The sequence below is a fragment of the Electrona antarctica genome (assembly GCF_951216825.1).
Source record: "Electrona antarctica genome assembly, chromosome: 10".
Taxonomy (NCBI): Eukaryota; Metazoa; Chordata; class Actinopteri; order Myctophiformes; family Myctophidae; genus Electrona; species Electrona antarctica.
Window position 1 is genome coordinate 32,445,399 of NC_136791.1, and position 21,973 is coordinate 32,467,371.

At 43.3% G+C, this 21,973-nt stretch overlaps 1 long non-coding RNA gene across 1 annotated transcript in view; it reads right to left on the bottom strand.

The window, feature by feature from the left end:
• LOC306931709 overlaps positions 1-21,973 on the bottom strand; it is a 70,972-nt gene that overhangs the window by 33,640 nt on the left and 15,359 nt on the right. The window contains exon 3 of the long non-coding RNA XR_013791042.1: positions 9,202-9,321. This is a non-coding gene — a long non-coding RNA (uncharacterized lncRNA). The remainder of the gene's footprint in view (positions 1-9,201; positions 9,322-21,973) is intronic.

Sequence of the window (21,973 nt, forward strand, 5' to 3'; positions counted from 1 at the left end):
TGAGAAAGAGCAGGAGAAGAGAGGGAGAGAGAGAGAGATGGGGGAGGACAAGGAGAGTCATGGACACACAGTCACACACTACTCAATCACACACATTTGTGTCCTAAATGTAACCACGCTCATCTCTGTGATCTTACTGTTGTTCTCTTGGTAATGATCATGTCGTCTGTCCTCACACATGCAAATGTTTGAGAACCACTGTTTTAAACATTATGAAGAAAGCCCAAATAATCTACAAACAATTAACCAACTGAACTACCAATATTTACAAGCAACTTTACAGAAAAGCAAGCCATAATAATAATAAGCATCTTATCATCATTTCAAATCCATCATGTCTGATGGATTTGAAATGATGATAAGATAAATACTTGAATAGTTACCTAATAGTTATAAAGGACTGTATGAGAACCATGAGACTAAAAAGAGCCAAAGTTAAACCCAAATGTAGAAAACACCTTGAGAGTAATCCAACTACAAAAAGTACTCTTATAAAAACCCAGGCCTTAAGCCTTATACCCTATAGTAATTTACCCAAAATGGTTATAAAACCTTTTAGTTATAAGTTTGGAATTAGCTTTAACAGGAATACTGGTTATGAAAATGTTTAGTATAATATTAAACCTTTTTAGAGAAGTTTAGAATGTGCCCAAATGAATGGAAAATTAGTGAAATGCCCTTTACCTGCCTTCCAAGGGATGAAATAGAAAAACCTTTGATCCCTTAAAAAATTGATAAGACCTTAAAATAGTAACTTTGAAGACGCAGACGCAAGAAAACCTAGGAGAATTGTTTAAGGTTTTAACAATATTTTAGTTGAGTAAGGATCAATTTACAAAGAATGTGTCGCATTCGGAAGTACATTACATAATAAGTATCCAATTGTCTGATGTGTCCGAACTCCCTCTTCTGCCCGTGGGTATACAATTATAGTCAAAATGACGCAATGTTAGTCCATCGTGATTGGAGGAAAGTCCCAAAAGTTATAGGGCCGAGATGAAAACATATTTTGGTCATAAACATGGTGCAAACACCGAAACAGGGCCTATCCTAGGCCAAGGGTAAAGATGATAAGGAAGAGTGTCCTAACAAACAGGATATGAAACACTGTCCAGCTTCTTGACATGACGTGTAAACAACATCAATTGTATCCATCAATGTCTGTCGTGTCATGAACATGAACTGTCTAGCACTCTGCTACACATCTTTCTTCAAAAGACACCCTGCTACAATGATGACGAGACCAGTCGATGCAAAAGAGATGACCAGGAAAGTCACTAACAACACTCACAACATTTTATTTGTTTTGATGATCCTGATGAGTGCAGGATCAGGCATGACACGTTATGAACTATTGAAATACATACTGGGTCTATATTGTGTAGAACTAGAACATCATAAACATACATGTACTGAAATCTATATTAGTGTTGAAAGTTGAATTTATACAAATGTGAATTAATAGTGTGCTCTCCATATAATAGGGTTTACTGTATCAGTGGTTCCCAAACGTTTTAGCTCAAGAACCAAAGGAGACATTTGACCTGACTTAAACAGGTGAAAATAGCAGATTGTCGCTTCGTGCAGCATTGCAAGCTTGTGGATCTACTATTTGCTCTATTTCTTAATTATTATTATTTTTTTTATTTAAATGGAAATTTGTTTTTTATTTCATTGGTTTGAATTGATTAAACGGCCAAAAGTTGCGAGTTGCAACGCATAAAAATTGTTCCCCCGATCCACTGTTTGGGAAAGCGTGGGTATATACAGTATAGTCTCTAAATAGTTGGTTGCCCACCCAGATGCATGGAGCAGGTCTATACTCACAACAGTCCGTGTCATTCTTGCCCTCTCAGACAGTATTAGCTCTCAACTTCTTTAGCGTTTGTTTGTCTGCGTCACCGGTCTGCTGGTAATCTGTCAGGTTTCCTGCTGAGCACTCATCTACACATTGTCAACACCGCTACACACACTTCACTCTTTAGCTCTTCATTAGTCTTTCCTAAAGACATGCTAATGTTAAGCTAACGGGACGGGACATATACAGGCTGTTAAGCCCTCACTGCTGGGCTTAGTGTGTGTGTGTGTGTGTGTGTGTGTGTGTGTGTGTGTGTGTGTGTGTGTGTGTGTGTGTGTGTGTGTGTGTGTGTGTTGGGGGGGGGCGGGGGTAAGAGAGAGAGACATCCGTACCTGAGGGGAGGTTTAAGCTCAATTGAACAAGCGGAGCGGGAAGCACTTACAGTACTTGGAAACTGGAACAGGAATTTTTCTGTAATAGTTGGAAGAGCAAGTAATGCCATAGGGGTTCTGACAATGTTTTCCAGCATTTTTATATGGAGGAAAACAATAGGCATTGAAATTATGCTTATAGACTTTTTCTGTTCAGCTAATACACATGTTTTGAGCCTCAAGAACCCAAAAATAGGAATGCCACAATTCAAAAAACAACAATTGTCTATTCATAGTGTGGGTTTCCACTAGCCATGGTTCACAACTCGCTCGTGTTTCAGGGCTAAGGTGGTACAGGAGTCCATGTATCATGCAGGCCTCACAACTAGCCACTCCAAGGACCAGATTTATCAGCAAAGTACTTTCAACAACCTCATCTTAAAATCAAACTTTAAAGATGTAACTTTCTTTCATTGATCCAGGTAATAAAGTTTCATTGTGGGGTTGGGGCCCCAAACTACAGTTGGAGGCCATCGATATTGTCCTTTTCTTTTTGCTGAGGTTTGCGTGATCTGCGCAAAAGGACAGTTAACCCATTTTGGGGCGGGAACCCCTTTTAGTGTTTTAAACATTGTTATAATTTAGCTATTGAAAAATAGCAGATCTACAAGCTCATAGCGCGCCACCGAGTGGCGCGCTACGAGCTTGTAGGTCTGCTATTTTTGAAAAATCGTGAAAATATTTATTTCAGAAAACTGGAGGATTTAGAAGGATTTTTAAAAATTTTGAGGTCAGGCCTAAATGGGTCAAATGATAAGGGACAATATCGGTGGCACCCAACTGTACATTGTTGTTGTTGTCGGGCAGAAACAATGTCCTAAAAAGCGTTAGTTTTATGGAAATGGAAGATATAACCTGTGTTCAAATGGATCCAATGTAGTTCTTATTTAGTCACGAGCTCTTGTTAATAGTTTTCATTGGTTAAATATTGATCAAACCTACAGACAGATATAATCAACCTGGTATAAGCACATTATAATGCATTATAAATGGGCTTATACTGCATTATAAAGGCGACCTTAATATAAAGTGTTACCGAAATGTCATCTAACAATGTGTCACATCGCGACGAGGGGGATTTATGACTGTATGCGCTGTTAAGCAGACGTATCATCAAAGCGATAATCCTTGAGGGGAGGTGCGGGAGGTTTGTTCATGGCTAATCATTTTAACAACTGAGAAAGAAAGAAAGAAAAACAACTCAATCTCTTATTGTCTGGTTTACAGTTTCCAAGGTTGGAAAGTAATGTTCATCAACAAGCAGCTACAGAACTGCATGACCGTCTGAAAATACTGCCGGAGGCAATCATCCTTTTCATTGGACACCGTCACATTATTACTATAAAATGCTTGCTTCCAAACTACTTTGATGCCACTACAGGAATGTCATCATTTCCTCACCTCAAGAAATGTGTCCCTGCCTTTGTGGTCATGGAATAGAAAGGAGTGAAGGTCTACCATCTTGTTAAGGCTTGATAATATTTTGCTAGGAAGTGGGAAATGAATGTTATTGTGTGCGAGCGATCAGTGAATAGGGCTTTGTGCTCTCCTGTCTCCTGCTTTCACCACCTTGACGCTGGAGCACCCTCTGTGTGTGTGGGGGTGTGTGTGTGTGTGTGTGTGTGTGCGTGTGTGTGCGTGCGTGCGTGCATGCATGCGTGCGTGCATGCATGCGTGCGCACATACACATCAAGCGGCCTTGCCACATTTCATGACACTCAAACTCTTTCACTTTCTCACTCGTTCCCAGTCACTAGAGAGGACGATCTCCTCTCTATTTTTCATGAAATCCCATGTCGATTGTTTCTTTCAGAATTGACCAGATCAGTTATTGACCCTAAAGGCAGAGAGGAGAATCCCAGTCAACAACCGATAGAAACCAATAAAGTAGAAATTACGAGAACTTGTGAGGAGACAGTGTCAGAAAGTGACCTAAAGCACAATTTCAATGTCAACTCACTTCCGAAACCAGCCTACCAATGACATCAGTGGTGTCCCATGGTGCAAACAAAATACAGTATATGTGTTCTATTGATAAAAACAATCTTCTATTTCAGCATGCTATACGTAGTAACTGTCCAGGAAGAGAAATGGCTGTAGTTTCCATTAGCTTGGAATCCACACATAGACAATCATGTAGTCAGGTTTCTGAACTGTCCACAGCTCACCTCTGATGTAGAAATATGAAGATATACGGTTGAATGGGTGAAGTGCTCCTTTAAAGAAGGATTGTGTGTGTGTGTGTGTGTGTGTGTGTGTGTGTGTGTGTGTGTGTGTGTGTGTGTGTGTGTGTGTGTGTGTGTGTGTGTGTGTGTGTGTGTGTGTGTGTGTTTTTGGGAGGGGGGGGTAGACCCAAACATGTTATGTCTGGGTCAGTTGGGGGACATGGGGTACCAGGAGGCATCGTGATGCCTCCTCCTCCTCCTCCCCCTTGCAGAGGGCTGGTAAATGCTCCGCTCATCTATCATTCAAAAGCTGGACTATGATCCAGACACAACTATCCATATTTAGCTCCTACTGCCTCCTCTCCTGCTTTGCCCCCATTCTCCAAACGTTCATCTTCAAATCTCTTGCTCCCTGGTTTGACCCCCTCCTCCCGTTTGGCTTTGAGCTCATCTTCCTCTCAACCCAGCCCTCCTCTTTTGCAGCATTACATACACTCCCTCCTCTCCAATGTGGAAGATGTTCTGCTTTTTGTCTTCTTTTTTTAGGGGCTATTCCCTGTGTGCGTGTGTACCCCATAGCGATGATTTGATTGGCTGAGGGCTTAAAAAGTGAAGATTAAAAGTGAGTACAGAAAAGTGAGGACGCTAAAAGTGATTTGCCGGAACGCGATGACCTATGATGATAAGAGCGGCCCTCACTTCACACAAGTGTGATTTTATTTAGTGACGCTGTGTCTTCATTTTTGGGGTTTTCTTTGGTTATCTTTGGTATTATCAAACAGACAAAGCTGGGCATAGGAGGGGCTAGTACCGCTCCAAAAAACGAATGAATGGCATGGTATTTCTTTCTAGATTTTTGAGTGGTGCTAGGCTGCTAGCCACTCCTATGCGTGATTATGTGTGTGTGTATGTCTGTGTGTGTGTCTGTCTGTGTGTATGTATGTATAAACACGGAAGTACCACTGGATGGCACTGTTGAGCAGCGTCTCAACAGTGCCACACACACACACACACACACACACACACACACACACACACACACACACACACACACACACACACACACACACACACACACACACACACACACACACACACACACACACACACACACACACACACACACACACACACACACACACACACACACACACACACACACACACACACACGCCAGGGAGGAGGGTTTGTACAGTACAGTGCAAGTAGTACAGTACACTATATTACAATAATACAATACAGTATATGAGTAGTACAGTACAGTACAGTACAGTACAGTACAGTACAGTACAGTACAGTACAGTACAGTATTCTTGAAACTCTTGATAATATGTTTTCATAGTGATACCAGGAAGTATACAGCCACTTTAGTATAGTTCCACTGATCCAAGCTAGAACTAAATCCATTGATTGATGAACATGCGGTGCCCCCAGCTGACCACGCACGCTTTCATGATTTCCAAGTGGGCCTTGATCCAGAAAAGGATGAGAACTACAGCACTATTTCACTCATTTTAAATATCTCACACACCATTGGATTTATAGAGCACAGAATAAACATGTACAAACAAAGGCGTATTAAAGTCAATGTCAAAATCTATGTTGACATAGGAGGTGCAATAGACTACATGAAGTTCTCACAGAATGACATAATCATTCCCAAGGTGGGCTAAAAGGTATTTCTACATAATTCCAAAAAATGGGTCAGGATCAAACAATGGGTTACACTGGGCTAAGTTATGTTGATACAGTGGCAAATAAATAACATTGATAGACGAACATGGGTTTGTGTTATTTAAGGGCCATTCACATCATAGTCAACTCAAAAGTCAGGCGCAATGCGAAACCAATTGAGAGTCACTATTTTAGTTGACTGTCAGCCAATCAGCTGACAGCCACAGTATCTAATTACAAAGGAATGTTTGGGAGAGCAGGGTTAATCCTCTCAATGCCAATCTCAGCTAAAACTGCCATGTCTGGCCAGGCGACAAGAACAAGTCATTCTGTTTTCAGCTGAACAGAGCTTGAGGATGGAGTCATGTGGGGATTCCCCGCTCAACTTTGACGGTTTAAGAATATTCCAGAAGCAGAGGTGTCGGTGTGCATGTGTGCTTGTGAGCATGCATGTGTGTGTGTGTGACTCATCACTGTCCAGACACGTTCTGAACAAGAACAATTGTCGGTGTGACAGTTAGAATTACACCTCTCACTCTGGTCTTTTGAAGAGAACCATGCATCTCTGAATGAGAGAGATAAGTAATTCGACACGATCCCCAAAAGGCAAGGTGATAGGCCACTAATGGCGATGTGTTCTGACTCAATAAATTACAGGTCTACAGGTGGAGACGTCGGTGACAAACAGTTTCCCTCGCAAAGTGGCATCATAAGTAGGGTGACTTAAGATTCGATTGTCAAAACCTCAAACTGGGACACAGGCTGTCAGTCACACACGTACAGTAACAGTATATACACACATGCACATGCACGCACGCACGTATTATACACTCATGAGCTTGATTTGTCTCCGTCTAGACACAAACCTGATTGTTAAGCACCCATGCAGAACAAGGTAGTTAACTCTATTCTTAATGTCACATACCATAGCAAAAAAAATATGAAAATGTGTCAAGTAAATTAAATTAAATTACATACAGGTTTTCTAAGCAACAATCAACTGTTCATAGCTGTCCAGCTGGTAAAACTCCATTCAGAACCAAGGTATTGTATTGTAGTGGGTATACACAGATGAATCGTTGTTGACACACATAAGTTGTATATGGTGATATGTGATGTATCTGTTTAATGATGTGTTGTGGCTGTGCCTGTGTATAATTGTGCTAACCTTCACGAGTAAAGCAGCTACAGCTTTTCCTCTTGCTCTTGCACTGTTCCAGTTACTGTCTGACATTGCCACAAATTTGGGGGCAACAGACTGCTACGTACGTAGTTTGCCAAAAGCCTTAGGCTTTAGGCAAAAGCCTAAGCCTAAGGCTTTCTTGCCAAAAAAAGGGCGGTGTACAAGACTTTTTCTTCGTTCTAATTATTTGTCCGGCCCAAAAAATTGTGTTTTATATTGTCATGATTTGTCATCATCTGAGTTGGCTTTGTCCGAAGCTTTAAAGGTCTTTAAATACTATTTGAAACATCTATTGAAAAATTAATGGGAAATTCTTTTCTGGTGCCCTCGTCGTTCTGAAAGGGGTTCTGAAAGGGGGCGGGACTCGCTCTATTGTTAAGTAACAGAGTGCAGCTGATGTTTACACAAACACTCAAAATTGTCCATTCATTGTCAATGGCATTTAATGTTTGTGTTAGGACAACATTTCGGTTACACCCACCAAAAGCTGGACATAGGAGGGGCTATCGACCCTCAAAAATAAAGAAACATCTGGTCTCGGTCTCGCCTCCCGTCGGTCTCGACTCGGACTCAACACCCTCCCACACTGTCTTGACTCCCCCTCCCCATCCCCCGTCAGACTTGGTCTTGACTTGTATTCGCTTTAGGTGGACTCGACTACAACACTACCCCTGACCATGATATATCAGCATATTACAACCACAAAGTGGTGTTAACCCTTTCGGAAGCGTTAACGCTCGGTGTTACGGAAGTGTTAACATCCAAGTGTTGAAATCCTTACAAACAAAAACACCGAAACTCACTTACAATACGCGCACCTGGCAACCCTGCTTCCCGTCTTTCTATTTGCTCCACACACTACACACAGCACGCGCGCACGCACACGCACACGCACACGCGCACACACACACACACACACACACACACACACACACACACACACACACACACACACACACACACACACACACACACACACACACACACACACACACACACACACACACACACACACACACACACACACACACACACACACACACACACACACACACACACACACACACACACACACACACACACACACACACACACAACAGCGATTTGGAATGGAATCACACAGAACGCAAACGAAAGAGTACAGTGCGCAAGTCCCGAACGGAAGTCACATGTGTGCAGTCACTGTGTGGGATAGTTTGGTTGTGATTGTCGCCGGCTCAGGTAAAAAGTGTGAGACACTACTGTGCTTTCCTATGACACGGCGAAGACCAGCTCGTCTTCACTGAACAAACACTTTATAAACCCTTCCTTTTTCTCTCGGCTGTGTCCGACAGTCGGAGACTACAGTACACAAACTATTTACCCTATCCGCTACTACATGTGAAGGGCACAATAATGGGTTTAAAAACACAGCTGAAACATGAAGTGGAGGCTGTCAAATCCCGCCATTTCCTTCTTCATATTGCCGCCGCAACGCAAAGTAGAGTTGAGCCACCCGAAGGGCAGCGAAATTCTAGTACACATAGATACACTTTAGATTAAAGACGTTACGTGTTTGGGTTAACTGAGTCCAAACATGCTGGACCACTCCCCCTCTGCCCAGGCTAAAACATCCATAACACTGGTGCATGCATGTGTTTCCTACCAATATAACTTTAGAGATGCGTTCACACTGGCAGATACAAACGATACAAGGCTACACAGCATATTTGTAGCTTTGTATCTTTGTAGCTGAAGTTGAAACCAGCTCAACCGTTTTGCAGCGTTTGTATCTTCATGTCGCTGGCTTCTATTGAAAAATAATGGTAGCCTGTATCTTTGTAGCTGACAGTGTTAAGGCAAACTGTTGAACATGTTCGGACATCCCTGGCTAACAGCCCATTACAGCCTTTTTGTTTTGGATAACGAAGCTGACACGTTTTGGTGACATGACCGTTTCTGTTTTTGTACCTTTCAATCGTCGCCTCCATCAACCCGGACGGTCAACATCAAAATCTTCAGGGTCTGTGCTTGTTGTGCACGAGCTTGGTGTGAAGGCCAAATCAGGTCACCCGCCACCATGCAGTATTCCTGTGGGAGAAACGAGGAGCAGGAGCTCAGTGGTACTGCCTGCTCAGATTGCCTACTCTTCATTAAATGCATACTATGTCAATCTGACCCGTGTTTACATAACAAAACGATATACTGTAATATATATATATATATATATATATATAATTTTATTTTTTTACCCATCATTTCCCAAAAGCGAGTCACAGCATGTAAGCTCAGGCTGCTGATTCACTGGTTATGATTGATTGATCGTTCACACTTTCAGTCATATTGCTGTTTAATTAATTCCCATGTGCGATTGTTGTTTTGTTTTCTAATTGGAATTTTTGGTTAATAAAAACATAAGAGCATAAGACATGGAAGAACACAGGAAACACATTTGTAAGCCACAATCATCATCATGCAAGCAGGGACATTTGGCAGACGTGTTGAAAGCTGGGTATTTTTCAGATATTTCTCAGGATGACAATCGATTACTCAACCTTAGCTCACACATATTAAAATGAACTGAATAAACAAAATACAGCATCTACCATTGTGACATGTTGCCATGAGATCAAAGAGGTAATTATCCACTTAAACCCTCTAGTCTTAGAGAACTGAACTTGAGTTGTTTTCCGCCAAAAACAGGCGATCTACTGCTCACGAGCTTGTAGATAGGCTATGTTTGGCAAATGTTCCCCCCGGAATATGGATGCTGGGGTTCAAGTAGTTATGGATGGGGGAAGCACCTCAGTGTTGAGTCTTCCCTATTTGGTTCCAAGACAACAATCTCCGGCTGGAAGCACAGCTCTATTGTGTGGTTGTCAAAGCATAGTTGAGCTAGATGCGACCTGATTTGCCTGTATTAATATCACATGGCATTTTTTTGAATTAGCAAGGGGGACACATGGGACTCTGGCCACCATGTGCGTAGCTTAATGGTAGAGCACAGGATGTCTCTTCGCATGCATGCTCGTGCACTTGGATTTGTGTGTGTGTGTGTGTGCGTGCGTGCGTGCGTGCGTGCGTGCGTGCGTGCGTGCGTGCGTGCGTGCGTGCGTGCGTGCGTGTGTGTGTTATTTGTAGGTTGAGTTTGGTGAGTGCAATGTGCATGCTCCACAATCCCCTGCAGAATACAGTTGATAAGATTTCATTACACACAAACAGTCCCGGCCCCTCCTCGTCTGGATGGATGGGATTACAAAGAGCAATGAAATGTGTTCTTCATCCTGCACAGGCCAAGGGAGTAGCTACAAGAGAGAGGGATGAAGAGGGGGGAAGGGGGGGAAGGGGCAGCAGTAAGAGAAGAAGAGGGGATGGAACAGGAGGAAGTGGAGCAGAGTAGAAAATATGATGGGTGGACGAGAGTAAGGAATGGGGAGGAAGAGGATGGAGAGAGAGAGAACATCAGGAAGGCCCCCATCGCTCTGGCTTTAATGGAAGATCTGTGTATGCGGAGACATGGATCACTCACAGTGTGTGTGTGTGTGTGTGTGTGTGTGTGTGTGTGTGTGTGTGTGTGTGTGTGTGTGTGTGTGTGTGTGTGTGTGTGTGTGTGTGTGTGTGTGTGTGTGTGTGTGTGTGTGGGCCTGTTGTTCGGGTACAACTCAAAGAGTATGACAAGAATGAGTGCTGATGGTAAAAACAATTTCATGATCCGTGATGGAGCGACAGAAAAGGGGAAATAGGGGCAATGTGGGTGGGGGGGGGGGGGGGGGGGGGGGCATTTTAGGTCAGGTTCCACCTGTAAATACGTTCTTAGTTTACGCATGATTCATGATAACTTTCATCTACTTTTTGAGTGGTGTAAACCACTCCTACGACTGGCTTTGTTAGTTTACGTGTCTGTCTGTCTGTTCGTACCAAAAAATGAGCATGGTTGCTACGGTCACCCAGTTCACCCGGGTGTGATTTCATTACGTCAGACATTACGTCAGACCACTGCTGATCAGTCTATATAAGACCTTACACCACTCAGTTCACACGGGTGTGATTTTTATATATGTGATGTATGCCATGCTTTTGTTATTGCTTAATGTAAGTCGCTCTGGATTAAGAGCGTCTGCTAAATGCCTAAATTGTAAATTGTAGGCCAATGACAATGTAAAGCTCTAAATGGAAACACTGATTCTTTAAGAGTTAAGTACAGTGAAATATTTACAGATTTATGTTAAAACATTCTAGTATGAACACAAAACCTGACTTTTTGCCATTGAAGTGCACTTAAGGGAGCTACAGTGAGCTGACCTTCTTTCATGTTTAATTACGGTTTTCTTTTGGTCCAACCCTGAACCCATGCTTTAACCCATTTAGGCCTGAAATTTAAAAAAAGAAATTCAGTGGTTCTCAATATTTCATGTCAAGGACCCCAAAAATTATATGTATGTGGCCACCAACCCCCATCTGAAAATATGTTGTTCCAGGGACCCCCCAGAAGCAAAGATTTGAGTTTAAAACTGAAACTCTGAAAGAATATATATTCAAAGATTTGAGGCACATTTTCACGATTTTGCAAAAATAGCAGACCTACAAGCACTCAGTGCCGCACTATGAGCTTGTATAGATCTGCTATTTTTCAATAGCTAAAGTATAACATAATTCACCAAAAGGGGTTCCCGCCCAAAATTGTTTAAACCAATGGTCTTCCACCCCATGACCATTATATACCATTATATATTCTGCATTTGAGCCACAGACCACCATTTGATGAGATTTAGCCTCTCAGACCCATTGAGACCCGATTCCATGCTGTATTGATGTGGTACCATAGGTACCATAGGTACCACATCCAAATGTTTATCAAAATAACAATAATTATTCTATACATTCTTTAATTGTGTAGACTTCTTGTAAATTAAGTAATGTAGATGATTAACAATAATTTAAAGGGACACTTCACCCTTTTTTCAAAAGAATATACGTTAATGACGTTTAGAAGATTTAGAACACTTTCCTAGGGGTCTTTGTGTGTGTAACTGCTCCTCCTTGTGGATAGGGGGAGGGCTGTCTTACTGAGACAACATGTAGTCCAGGAAGTAAGTGAGCCCAGTGTCCATGACATCAGAGACACTGGGCTCACTGCTAAAATCTAAAATATCTAAAACCACATATTACACACGTAAAGACCTCCAGGAAAGTGTTCTAAATCTTCTAAACGTCATTAACATATATTTTTTTAGCAAAAAGGCTGAAGTGTCCCTTTAACTCTTGAGAAAGTAAAATGAAACCAAATAGACCATTTGGTTAAATTTTACACTCTCAAGAATTCAAAATCACACCCGTGTGAAGTGAGGGGCGCCATCGATGATATAACGTTTGCTGCATCATCATGACGTAGCAAACGTTGATTTGCTCAGACACAATTACGTATCTATCTATAAATGCACCATGTCTGTCTGTTCGCCCCACCGACTTCACACCGTGCCACACCAGCGCAGGGTGCAGTGCCCGGTGTCAAGTCGGTTATGGTTATCCAGAACCGCCCCAAAAAGGCCTCTAAACCTGGGCTCTGGACAGAGCCCCTGCCCAGGGTCCATATATGGAGCTGGCCTGTTCTGACATCATTCTGACCCGGGCTCTGGGCATGCACAATTAACTATAACTCTGCACTTTATATTTATTTTCCCTGCACGGTGTTGTCTTGTGTCTGTTGGTATTTGTGAAAAAAGAATTGAATGCACTCATGTTAATGTCAAAACAAACTCCTATGTGTGATACACAATGGCAAAAAAAAGGTATCTGAATCTGACAAATTCCCCATTTATTGTCAATGGGAATTTAATAAAAATACCGATTTGCACATCTACATATGATGTAAGTTCTCCATTCATTGTCAATGGCATTTAATGTTTCTGTTAGGACAAAAACCTACACTATAGCTTATAGGAGGGGCTAGCACCCCTCAAAAATCTATAAGGGACCATTTAGTTACCAACTCTCTATCATTTAGTTAAGGACCACTGGTTGAAAACCACTACTTTAAATTGTATTTGGATGCCTGCAATTAGTAAATAGTATAATATTGTGGCTTGACGAAACAAGGAAGTGGTCTTTTGTGTGAACCTGGTCTCACCCAAAACACCCACGGCCCTGCCATGCTAAACACCCATGGCCCTGCCATGCTAAACACCCATGGCCCTGCCATACTAAACACCCATGGCCCTGCCATGCTAAACACCCATGGCCCTGCCATGCTAAACACCCATGGCCCTGCCATGCGAAAACACCCATGGCCCTGCCATGCTAAAACACCCATGGCCCTGCCATGCTAAACACCCATGGCCCTGCCATGCCAAAACACCCATGGCCCTGCCATGCTACAACACCCATGGCCCTGCCATGCTAAACACCCATGGCCCTGCCATGCTAAACACCCATGGCCCTGCCATGCTAAAACACCCATGGCCCTGCCATGCTAAAACACCCATGGCCCTGCCATGCTAAAACACCCATGGCCCTGCCATGCTAAAACACCCATGGCCCTGCCATGCTAAAACACCCATGGCCCTGCCATGCTAAAACACCCATGGCCCTGCCATGTTACCAATCTACGATTGGTCGTTCCATGGTGAACACCCTCCCCGATTCTTATCATAAGTTTAACTGTGGCATGTGACTGTGGCACTATGTCTTTTCTGCCTCAAAAACTATTTCTGTTCAATCCTCGTGGTTTCCACAGAGAGAGTGTTGGCGCTACGGCATTTCTGTCTCAAGAGGAATTCTGGTTGGACCCTCACCCTTCTCAGTAACAATTATACAAGACTTGTAGAGCTACTTTGGAGAGACGAGAGACACGCGTGGTATTTACATCGACAGTTGTTAACCATCTAACCGTACTCCACTCGTTGCCTCGAGGCTAAGAGGAACCGGGGCACTTATGAATATTTTTAATAGAAGATAATATTTGTCAGACTTTGAAGCAGTGTTTACTAACCTTGACTAAATTAATGTTTTCCTCTAATCAGCTACTATAAGTGCCACATGTAATATATGCTATTTAGCTTAAGAAAAAATGTAGCTATGAGATTACCGTTTATACAGTTAATATGGAAATCCCGTGGCCCACTTATCTCAGTCACGCATGTGTGAAATGTGGTCTATCAATCAAATCAAATTATACACAAGGTCGGTTATGAATGTGCCCCATGTAATTTGTTATGGTGTCTAGAACAGGGTTTATCTGTATCTACTATACAGTATGTATACTGTATCTACGTATATCTGTCTGTAGTACCTTCCAAAGTAGACCAAACTGACCCGTTTCAGGTCCGTTGTTTGTCCATATGATTGGTAAATAAACCATGTCAAAAGGACACGTATTGTGTGCTGGCGATTTCTTCACTTCTATTGCATTATTGAGCTCTGCACCAACATACTTTCATCTAATCTAGAGTGTGGTGGCTTTCTGGGGGGAGGAGGAGGGGGTCTCTGATGTCCGTTCTATTTATGTAGGCCTACGTCATGTTAATTATTTTGTTGAAAAATCTAGAAAAAAACGTATAATTAAAAAAAGGAGCACAGAGTCACAATGGTCAACAATGGAAGATGGAGATCCATGCCCCACCCGTCCATTGTACCCGTGTCAGAGTACCCGTTCCACCCATCTGTCTGTGTCCCTTTTATACCCATATGGAGATTTCTGTATCTGTCTCTCTGTGTTCCTTTATTCCTATGGAGTTCTGTGTCAGGCATGCCCAAATATGGAGTGTTGTGATGTCAGAACAGGCCAGCTCCATATATGGACCCTGTCCAGAGCCCTGGCAGAGGCCTTTTGTGGCGGTTCTGGACAACCGTGGGTCCGACCGACTCGACACCGGGCACTGCACTCCCTGTGGGGGTGTGGAAACGCGTGTGAGACGTGGTGCATTTATTGACAGATGGACTTAAACGGACTGTCTAATATATAAATAAATATAATCCTGGTTGAATACTTTCAATAGACATCCATTTCCTCTTTTGAATAACCCAGTTTCTCTATGAATGTACATATTTACTGAACCTACAGTATTTTGAGGCTACAGACGCAGTGTGGCATTTAAAGACCTGAAAAAACCATTCAATCGACTGAACTCAATTCAACCCTATATGCATGGGCACATCACCTCCTTCCTTCCCCAGTGAGTGCTGAGGGGGCACAGCCCAGAGCCAGACAATTCCCAATGGCTTATTTTAAAGAGGAATTTGTTCATCATGAGATATTTAATTTTCCTGGAGGCTTCTTCCGGAAAATGTCATTAACTATAAATGCAATGTCTCTGTACGTACGTATGTACGTCTGGAATGAAGTAACTCGAGAACTGTTCGCCCCACCAACTACAAATTTGACATACACGTTCCATACCCCCACAGGGGCACTCCCTGTGCCTGGTGTCGAGTTTACAGTGTCGGTCGGACCCACGGTTGTCCAGAACCGCCACAAAAGGCTTCCTGGCCCGGGCTCTGGACAGGGCCCCTGTAATTTCGGCATGCCTGACACAGAACTCCATATATAGGAATAAAGGGACACAGATGGATCTGGTCTGTTCTGACATCACAATGATGTTCTGACATCACAATGATGTTCTGACATCACAATGATGCGCGACCGCGCCCTTCCAGGATTTAAGTCAAGGCATGTACATCGTAGTGCAGGGGTTCCCAAACCTTTTTTGTTCCAGGTACCCCTTGGGGGGGAAGACATGTTTCCAGGTACCCCCTCATCCTCGCAACACCGATAAGCATACTTACAACCTTATACATTTAGATGCCATTGGAACTGTAAAAAACCTTTCAATCAAAGTCCCAACACGCCAACACATTTTCACAACTTGTATTTAATGCTATCTTAGAATAGATGTAAACCTGACAGTGCAGAAACATTTGCCTTCCTTAATGCACCAACGACCATCAGCTTGACACAGTCACAGACACTCAGGGCCCTATTAAGCAAGTGGAATCTAATTACATATAATTTTACAGTTTTTAAGACGTGGGGGCGGGTGCAATGTCATATTACAATTATGGGCCAGGTGAGAAGCGCTTTCGACACCCCGTGGTGTGAGCAAAACGGCCTTGAATTAGTCATGGGAGTGTTTCAGGGAGTTTTGAGGCTTACCCAATGAACATGTCCGTACTATTCTCTTTACGACACCAGCTGATGTCCTCATGGAATGCGCCCTTTTCGGCAAGTGGTATTACATTTCTGCAGACTGGCACCATAGACATGACATGACTTTGTCACATTTGGGTTAATTATTCATATTGCACTGCATGCTGTCACCATATGCCTCAAAAGAACAGATCCACAAGCTGTCACAGCCATGATGTGCATAGCTTGTAGGCCTATGTCTCTATTTTGTAAAGTAACTTGCAGTTTTCATTGGAAAGTCATTACAGCGGCGCAGCCATATGCTAAGGGAGGGAGATATACGCACATCATCACTTCATTTGTTTCTGTTCTAAGCATGAAAAACAGCTGTAAAAATCTTTATTCTAGTTCATTTGATTCATAAATGAATAACTAAGCCTTTGAAATGGCACCTACCTATACCTTTCAGATCGGAATGGAACAAAAAACGGTTGAGAAATGAGAGAACCATGAGTGTTTATAATATCAAATATTATAAGAATAATATGAAAGACAAACGGGCTGTGAAGAGCTCAGCTCACCATCCCGACAAGGAGGAAATATAGCCTATAGTGCATGCACGTATATGCACTGACTGTTGCACACACGCTCTTTATTTGTTTCTATTGAAAAACACCAGTAAAATAACGTTTATTTTATTTTATTTCATTCGAGTCACGACGAAGGAATGAGTTGAAATGCCATACGTGCGCCATGCGTATTGCTGCGGCCCCAATGTTATGGTCTTCGCTCGTAGCATTTTATTGAAGAAGAATTGAGTCGGGTGTGATACAGCGTATGAAAGCTAACTTCCCAGTGATTATGGAGATGTTTTAATTTTTTTTAAAGGTTGAGAAATGAGCGATATATGACCCTTTACAATCTCACCGTTTGAACGTTTGAGCCAGAAAGCTCGTCTCCTGCTGTTGCCATGTCTCATAGAAACAAGTAAATAGGTATATAAACATACTCCCTAAAGAATCGCATATAACAGGGGTCTGCAACCTATTTTAAATGAAGTGCCATGTTTGTATTTTCTAGATAGTGAGTCTGCCATATCAAGATTCATTTTAATGACACCACTTTAACATTTCCAGCATATTTTGATTGTCCACAAATAAATAATGAATAAAGTTCTTCCTTCTTTTTACATATTTTCTTGCACATTGTTATAATGATCATTATAAATATATATCCCCCTGCAGTCAGAGTTCATAGTTTTAATGAATGAATGTGATGCATTGTGAGCTGGTAGATCTGCTATTTTCAAAAGTAATCTTTGAAAAAAGTGACAATTGTGGAATATTTTTGAAAAATGTTATTGAAACATTTAAAAACACAAATCTGTCATGGGGGTCACTGGCTTAGTTGGGCAAATGCATTCATCTGGGGGTCCTTGACATGGGAATGTCGCTGTGTGAGGATCACTGGTTTAAACAACATTAGGAGAAAAGCCCAAATAAGCACTTTAGAAACAAGAAAAGCAACCACAACTACCAATATTTACAAGCAACTTTGCAGAAAAAGAAGCCGCTTATAATAAACATCAAACAGACATGGCAACACTCCAGCAGCACTCCAGAACCGCTCAAGTGTAAAATCAAACAGTGCTTTTTGCTTTTAAGACGTGGTCAGACCCAGGCGGAATCGGTATGCGCTGAGTGTTTTTAGGTCAAGGGGCTTAATAGCAAATTAGCGCAAAGCGAAAATAATTTACATATGGACACTCCCCCAATGCTAAATTATGCAGGAACGTGGTATTCCATATGAGTGAGCGCTCACCACGGCTTCCATAATACGAAAAGGCGCAGAGCGAGGGCAAAATCTGTAATACCGCATGGGTTTTTCCACTTGCTTAATAGGGCCCTCAGTCTCTGCAGTGGTCTAACTGAAAGTGACTGGAGTCCGTTTCATTTCTATCCAAACGCCCTTGAATGATAGAATTTGATTATTAAGGATAACTGTGATTATGGTAAGCTCACATATCACACATACCATAATTCACTAGCCAAAAGAATAAAATAAAATAATTCTTTCACGGACCCCGTGGCTATGCGTCGCGGACTCCTGGGGACCCCACTTTGGGAACTGTGGTCCTAGTGTGTCCAGGTGCTGGACAAATGGCAGATCAACAACAACAAGTCTGCACACTGGTTCTCAGCTACGCTTGTTTGTTGCTAATCGACATTTCGATGAAAAGATCTCTTGATCGAGCAATAAAAAAGTCGAGCTGAGACTCAGTATGCAGGCTTTATAGGATTTAAATGACGGTTCTCAGGATTACGTTGAATTGTAGTTGCACATACCAATCCTGTTTTGCTCCGAGGCTCTCTAAGCATGATGCCACCATGATCACCAGGGCAACGCCCCGGATACAACACCCACTCATCCTGTTTCACCAGGGTTCCGCGTCTGTACTTTAAATCTTTCCATTGTTCGCCTCCGACAATGTTACAATGCCCTTTATCCACATTTCACCATTACTGTATATCATATGTTGTACTAGTTGTACTCAACATGCTTCACATTAAAAAAGAAAATCCCACGGAGAAAACTTGCACACACATGGCGTGTATAAAGCTTGAATAAACCATCCGATGATACAACATTTAGGACACCCCCACCCCACTCCCACAACACGTATATAGCACTCTGATTTATAGGTATGAACAGGTCAGGTCATATATCCACTAACCAGTAAGAAAGTGTGTGTTTGTAGAACTAGATGGTTAACCATGAACCATAGAATCTCAATGCAAAATCCTCAGAATGACACTCACACAATGTGAGATCTGCTGCTGCTGCTGCTGCGCGTGCGCACGCACGCACGCACGCACGCACGCACGCACGCACGCACGCACGCACGCACGCACGCACAGTCGCACACACACAGTCACACACACACACACACCTCGCAGCCTACCCTGCTGGCATCTTACACTTGGCTGGACCAAGAGAAAGCCGGGGTGTGTGTGTACTTGAGTGTGTCCATATTATGGTATGAGTGCTTATCTTAGCATGTGTGATTTGCAGTAAGTGCATTATACGCTTGTTGCGCGTGGGTGCGCGCGTGTGTATTAATGTGCATTTCATTTACACTCGACTTGCGAGCGTAAATCATGTGAAATGAGCGTAATGTGCCGCTGACATGCGAGTGTGTCTGTCCACAGCATGCATCATGTTCATATGCCGTGTGTGTTAATGGTCCTGTGTGATTACTGTCCGTTATAGGTCAACCTGTTGTCTCCCCCGCCCCCCTCTTCCTCTATCCCTCCTCCCTCTCTGTTGGTTTGCACCTGCCCACTCCTCCCCAGCATTGTGCCGCTGTGAAAACGTTTAAGCGAAGCTGAAAGGGCCGGGGTCCTCCTCTCCCCTCCCTCCTGGTACTGGGGGGGGGGGGGGGGGGGGGCTCCAGGCCGGCTAACAAAGGGTATGTTCTCCCCTCCCTCACTCGGGTCTATACTTTATTCTCTTCCTGCCCGGTGACGAGGACCTCTGTTTGCCGGTGAGGGCAGGAATATGGGTGATCGCTTAGTCTTCTTCCAAAGTGAGCATCTCAACATGGAGTGAACAGAGAGGAGAGGCACATGTAGGGGAGGAAAAACATCATAATGTGGTGGTGAAAGAGGGGGGCGGGGGGATTAAGGGGAGGAGCTAATTTAGGTGGAGGTTAGAGGTGGAATGTGTGGATTAACCCCGCCCTTTGACTCGTGCACGCACGCACGCACGCACGCACGCACGCACGCACGCACGCACGCACGCACGCACGCACGCACGCACGCACACACGTGCTACATTCATTAAACATGGATCATGTTGTATAGATATCAGGTACATATCAATATGACTGCTGAGATTGAACAGGTCACCGCAAGTTGTACCACTGGGAGCCGTGTGAATCACGAACATACAAGCCCTACTGCAGCGCGCGAGCACGCACGCACCCACGCACATACACACACCCGCCCTCCCGTCCCCGCTGCCCCCCACCTCTGCTGGAGTGTGGGTCAGGACGAGGGGACTGAAGGTGTGTGTAAGGTCAAATCCAGGGCAGAACGTCACCATAGCCCCCTAGCCAGTCTAAGCCTTCACATCACGTCAATGAACCATTCTGAACATGGCTGAACATGACATCTCCACCTCCATTCCCAAAGTTCCTCCAAATTTGAGCTGATATTTGGATGGGTTGCATTATGTTGACCTAACTTCAGATGAGTTTACCGCAATCCTTTTGTACCTACAGTATATTATAAAATGTATTTATTGTCTCCACCAGGCCGAAGGCATGGGGAGAGAGTATGTTTTGCACTCCGTCCGTGTGTGTGTGTGTGTGTGTGTGTGTGTGTGTGTGTGTCCGTCCTTCCGTCCGTCCGTTACCAGCTAATCTCCGGCACCGTTAACCTGGTCGTTGCCAAACTTTGCACACACACTCCCTGGATGCCAACGATTAACCTCTGCCCCACATTTTCCAGAACGGCCTGTTATAGCGCCACCATGAGGCAGCTTTTCACATTTTTTACCTAAAACTGCACCGATCTGCGTGGAACGTTGCATGCACACTCCCTAGAGGCCAAGGACAAACCTTTGACCTGCATTTTCCGCATCTGCCTTTTATAGCGCCACCAGGAGGTCGACTTTTGTAAAACACATTTTTTTATATTACTCCTCCAGATTCTGTCCAAAAATCTCACAAATCGTTACACAGTATCTCTATGGTCATGTGCTCAAGTCGGATCTGTCCGATATTTCATATTCCATCCTAATTGGCTATAATTGGCTTTCACAGTTTGCAAGATTGCCCCGTTGTGAACAAAAGCCTCAAATCATGAACCCAGCGTGCAATTTACGTGAAATCTTTCACACATTTTCTTACTAGGCTGAGGAATATATCTCACCCTTTTCACATTGGCCTGTTAGAGCGCCACCAACAGGTTGATTTTTGCAAAACACATTTTTGGAACAAAATGCCTCAAATCATCCAATTGCCATCAAAGGCGTATGAAGAAATGGCACCCTTTTCACATTGGCCTATTATAGCGCCACCAGGAGGCCACAACCTGACCTGCCCTGGTGGAGACCTGTGCCCCGAGGGGCACTTTTTCTAGTTTAATATGTATTTATTATTTCAATTCATCTTTATGCACCCGAGCCATTCAGAGAAACACTTCAACATTTGCTCATCTGATTTGAAAGGATACAACTGGCGCATTAAAAAAAAAGAAAATCACACTCGTGTGAAGTGAGCGCCGCTCTTATCATCATCACATTCCGCACAATCACAATTGCCGTCCTCACTTTTTATCCTCGATTCCGTGGTACACACAGACAGAAAGCTGGCTATAGGCCACTATAGGAGTACCGTGCTCAGCCAATCAAATCACCGCTATGGGGTACACTGTACCCGCATTACTCAGCCAATCAAATCATTGCTATGGGGTACACACAAACACACAAAGCTGTTGCTACTGCCTCAGTGGCCACCCCATATGAGTAAGTGCAGCATTTACAGTACAAGTAAGACATTTCTTCGGGCGAACAGTGGGCCAAAATCCACTCCCCGGCGTAAAAGCACTAAAACCTCTC